Source organism: Dipteris shenzhenensis, chromosome 15 (genome assembly GCF_047967505.1).
Source record: "Dipteris shenzhenensis isolate YYH24624 ecotype China chromosome 15, Dip_SZ_1.0, whole genome shotgun sequence".
NCBI lineage: Eukaryota > Viridiplantae > Streptophyta > Polypodiopsida > Gleicheniales > Dipteridaceae > Dipteris > Dipteris shenzhenensis.
Window position 1 is genome coordinate 10,934,810 of NC_141610.1, and position 6,000 is coordinate 10,940,809.

Below are 6,000 nucleotides of genomic sequence, written 5' to 3' on the forward strand. Positions count from 1 at the left end.
TTTTCAAATTATGCATCTTGATACTATAGATGTTGTCCTTCCAAGGAATGTTAATACCACCATTATTTTTAGAAAGAGAGCAAGATATCTCATATTTAAGGGAAGCATAATGTAACTAAAAATGACCTTAGTAACAGAGGTATTTCTTTGTGATTTTATTTCTTATGTATGATGCTTTAATTAATCATGCTATTGAAAAGAAGCAAGCTTTTTTGGGGATGGAAAAGCTTAAGGTTTACTTTATGAATATTGGTTGGATTTTTAAAGACATTTTTTCAAGTGATTTTGCTTGATGTTCTGCCTCTAGAGTAGGATGTAGATCCTAGTATAAAAATAATTTATGGATCTATCCTTGATTGTAATCCCCCTTATAGATTTAATAAATCTAAATAATATGAGCTTAGGACCAAGTGATTATCAATGGGCTTCACCTCCTATTTGTGAAGAAAAATAATGATACTATGTTCAATATAATTTTAAATTTTGTAACAAGAGATTTCTTTGTGATTCCATTTCTTATCTAGGATGCATTGACATGCTTTTTTGGGGGTTAATAAGCATTAATTTTTCCTTTATGAATATTGAAAGACATTTTTCAAGTGATTTTGGTTGATGGTTTGCCTTTAGAGAAGTAAATCATAGTATAAAAATAATTCATGGATCTATCCCTAATTTTAATTCCCGTTATAGACTTAGTAAAACTAAACAATAGGAGTTTAAGAAATAACTATTTGAATGTCTTAGAAAGGAAAAATTTAACCAATTCTCCATGGGCTTCACTACTCCTATTTGTGAAGAAAAAGAATGATACTATGCTCTATGCAAAAATTGATACTATGTGCCTATGCATAGATTTTGGGCATTAAATAAAATCAAAATAAAGAAAAAATAGCTAATACCTTGCATTAATAAGCTCTTTGATTAGTTGTAGGAGCACTAAAATAGACTCAAAGACATCATCAAGTAAGCATTAGGACAAAGAATGTGCATAAGACAAGCTTTAAAGTTCAATATAGGCATTATGAGGTCAAAATAATTTCATTTGATTTGAGTAATGCTAGTGTCTTAAGAACTATATGGGAAATTTTGAGAATAGGGTTTTTGGATGGTACCTATACTTATAGTAAAACTAAAAGGTACATCTTCAACACTTGAAATAAGTGTTTGGAACATATTATATCTCAAGCTCAAATTTGTATGGATGGTGATATAGTGAAGGCCATATTAGAAGGGGAAAATCTCACTATTTTAGAGAAATTGCATATATTCATAGGTTTCTTTACTATCAAGGACTATGCTAAAGTAGATATTCTTACATCAATCCATTAAGGACTATGCTAAAGTAGCTATTCTTATAGTGCATCAACTTAAGGGGAAGGGAAATACCTTCATTTGGGAAGAAGCCCAAAGAAGTTTAAATAATTTAAAGTGGCAATAACTACAGTTGTAGTGGATCCTAGTGAACCATTCATAATTGAGATGGATGCTAGTATCTTTGTAATATGTGCATTGCTTTTACAAATCCATAGCTTTTAAAGGTAAAAAGATAAACCTTATATTTTTTAAGGTAAAAGAGATAAACCTTATATAGCAAAATTACTCTCACGAGGAGGTATAAGTTGCAGTCTTCGAAAAGCATCAAATGGATTTGTAATAGCTAGATCTTAAGGAAAAAAACTTTAACAAACTAATATAATCAAAATAATGGTTTCCAATCGAGGTATCAAAAATGAAAATTTAAAGTGATAGTAGATTCCCATATTCCAGTTTCCCATCTTAATGGAAAAAAAAATGTAAACTTGATGCTATGTTTTCAAAACGTGGGAAGAAATTAAAGAGAGGGATCCAATGAATCAAGAGGCTTCCATTGAGGAGTCACATGAAAATGGTGACACACCAAATACTAGTGAAGAAGGACTTAAATGAAAGAACAAAAGCATAGGAGATGATTATATACTCTACAAGGCTAGAGTATACATCTTTGATAATAGTGACAAGCATCAAATTCTTAATGAATGTCATGATAATTTAAATTTGAGGCTTTAGAAGACTTATGCACTGTACTTTTTAAAAAGTAGTTTTAATGGCCTGGAATGAATAATGATTTCCAAGGACTATATAATGAAAAGCAACAAATATTAGTCGACAAAGTCAAATACCTAAAGATAGACATATGCTTGCACACATTATAGATTCCATCATACAAATGGAAAAGCATCTCTATGGATTGTATTGTGTGCAAAGGAGGCAACTTTGCATAAGGGTCAATTGTACAAAGCATAGATAAAAACTCCTAATTAGCTAGTCTATTTGTGAAACATACTTGTGCATTTTATGGGCTTCTAGCTCCAATTGTTAGTAACTAGGACAATAAATTCAATTGTCATTTTTGGAGTGTTGTTTCAAGTGGTTGGATACTACTCTACATGCATATTGTGGATGATTCACGAAGGGATGATCAAAGAGGGTGGATCAATTAAATCAAAAAATATATCCAAAGAGCCTATGTAAACAAAATATTACAAATTACTCACCCACATTAGAATCTCTATATAATAGATTCAATGATGAATTCATATCAATTCATGATGATGAATGGATTTCAACCATGGATTATGGTAACAGATCACAACAAATGTGGATACTAAGTCAAACTTTAATGGATCAGACCTTATGGAAAAGGTTTACCACCATCAATGAAAAAAAGATCATCTTGGGAGTCTTGCTAGGCATAGGCATTAATTGAAGAGTGTGAAGTAATGTCTATAGGATGATCTAAATATTATGGTCCTCATCAAGACCCACGGCACTCAAGTAGGGTCCCAACTATCAACATTGGGTTCACGTACTCCACCATCCACTATGGCTTGGATTTCATTATATGCCTTGTAGATCAAAGGCACAGTAATGTTGCATATGTCATCTCTCTCACCCATCTGAACAAGGATATCTTTGATGCCATTCATAGGTGGAGGGGGATTTGCGAGTTCAATTCATCCTTTGAAACTCTCCTAAAGATTGGGACAATTCCGTAGGAGGATTCCCATGGGAATTGACACAGGGCAACTTAGGATGCTAGAGAGTGCAGCTCCTTCAAGTTGATGTGGCGGTACATTATGTTGTGGAGTCTGTTGTTGGAATAGAGGCTCGAGTACAATATCAATACTTTGTGGGGCCAAGTCATGGATTGGGTCTTGAGCTTGTTTCTCAGCCTCAAATTGAGCTTGTTTCTCAGTGTCAAATTGAGCTTGTTCCTTTTGTACCCATTGTTGAAGTGCCTGAAAACGAGCCTTCTCCACCTCTGCATTTGGGTATGGAGCTTCTTTTATTTGAGGCTCGGGAGTTGATGTGGATGAGCTCGGCAACTACTCATTGCTTAGCGGAGGTGGACGCACTTGTGCTTTTTTTTCAGAAGTCGCTTTGGTTGGATTGGAATGTTAGGGTCCTTGGTGGCCTCTTTCTGTTGGTGTGTAATTACATTTACAGGTTGTGATATTACACTTGCCAGACCCAAACTTTGATGGTCCACCCCAATGATGCCGATGGGGACATCAAGCTTAACCTTTGTTTGTTCTGGGACCTTATTTTTCATGGGACAATCCATACAAGCATGTCCTATGCCACAATCTCTACAAAGTGGTTGGAAAGTAGCTGGGCTACCACGATGAGGACACTCTACGATCCGATGATTTTCTCCACGATCGTAGCACTTGATTGGTGCATGATATGTGTTGGGATGTACTTGATTTGCATAAAATAGTATTAGACCCTCTACACCTTTTACATAGTATACTAGGTACTCTGCTTCATACTCAAATGGCAAGTCTACTTCCTCGGCTTATAATTTATGTATTGGAACTGCCTGAGGAGTTGGATTTGGTGCTCTTGGATATGGTCGTGGATTCGGATTCCTGAGTAGTTGTGGTACTTGTGTCCGAATTTAGCCTTGGAGCTGGGGGCGCTTGTGCAAGTGCAGAGGTTGCCTATATACTGGCATGGATGCCGCTTGGTATTGTTGAGGATGAGGCGGGTTGTTGTGCAAGTCAAAGATGCAAGTGTTCTCATCATGGCCGTCGATGATGCAGATATGGCACCACAACCTTGGCGGTGGATTTGCTTGTGTAGTGATCCTGGCTCTTAGGACCGATAGGCACTCATTTGCTGTATGATTGGCCATGCAGTGTGGACACCAGACATTTTCTCGCCATGGATATGTCTGAGTTGGCAGTTGAGACAAGTAAAGTTTTTGTTTCATGGCCTGCATCATGTCTTCTTTCAGCTTCATGGTCATGGCCTCTAGGCGATCTTCATTTGATGTTTCGGCAGGGAACTTAGATTTGCCTTTTTTCGAGCACTTATCTCGTGTACTAGATCTGCCGTCATCACTGCTAGTGTCTGAGTCGATCATGCCATCCTCAATGTCCATGGCTACTGCATGAGCTGCACTGAACGTTTCATAGCTACTTATCTTTTTCATATCCTTTCGGATTTTCTTTCTTAATCCTGCAATGAACCATATAATATCAAAGTCCTACTTACATGCAAATCCTACATTCCTTTCCCTTTATAAAAATTTAACTTTTTTGATTTTGTGAATTGAATAGCTTTTCCACATATGTAAATATATTTATGTGAATTTTTCATAGGACAAATAACCCATTTATACTAAACCTGTGTCAAATGGTTACATACTTCTTTGGTGCACCCCCCAAAGACTACACAACTGCAATAAGATATCAAGGTTCTTTTGTGGGTTAAATCAAGTGTGGAATATTTAAGTATCGTGTACAAAATGTTTACTATATACGCCTGTAGTAGGTATTCTTCCTAGCTACATCCAGCTACTACATAGTGAGTTTGCCTTATGAGAAGTCATGAAGATCTTCATTGCTATTATTTTTAAGTGGTCACAAGCAATGGATTGATTTCTAATGCATGAAAACTGATGTCTACAAGCTTAATTTCATTCACTTTATGTCATTTCAAAAGTGGGCTGTAGAGGGAATTGGTGCCATTTGATGGTGAAGGGAAGCTCAATTGAGGATGATTACAAGGGCATACGGGTTATGAATACACAATGGTCACTATGCATGCTTGTTAAGATGTCGACTTCTACGACACATATGTGGAAATATTTGCCTAATAGTTTTATAGTTAATCGTTCATCACGATTCTTAAAGCATTAGGTCCACTATATACCTTAGCTACAATATTCAACCCTTTCAACTGTCTCGCTAAACCAAGTCATTAGCTCTTGATGGTTTTAATCTGTTGTGTCTCTTCAAATGAATGAAATTCTATGCACTCTAGTTTTGCTCACATGCACCACATGATGTAGCAAGAGAGAGCACACGTGTGGCAACATCTTGCAATTCTAATTTGATAACCTTATGCTCAAGGACTTTTGATAAATGTTTTTTGGCACAAAAACCAAGCCGGCAACAATTGCTTGGTGAAACAATTGTTGCTGCCTATGAGCTCTTGGCAAGATTGAGTCTTTATTGTGTGCGCGTAACAAGATGCTTGTTGATTTCACTAGCATGCCATCACCCTCTTTCTAGGAAACAAGCTAAGAGATGAACTCCCTCATACAAGAGGAGTTGTCTTATGATTGCGGTTACTTGCAATGGAAAGCTACCTAGTACCAACATTAAGGCTATGCTAAATCAACAACAAAAAGAAGCATTTGAACAAGTCCTTCATACAGTGGATATAGGGGCCCATGGAATATCATAAAAAATGTCCTTATAGTGATGAATCCCATCATAGAAGAGAAATTGGATTATGATTGTGCTAACTTGCACTGGAAATCTACCAACATCAAGGCCATGCTAAAGCAAAAGCAAAAAGAAGCATTTGAGCAAATAATTCGAACAAGTGCTTCATATAGTGAGTGGACACAAGGCATGGACATGAGGGCTGATGAAATCTACTACTTAGATGGTCTTATAGCGATAAGGAAGACATTCCTATGCAAACATCAACTAGATCATCTCTATG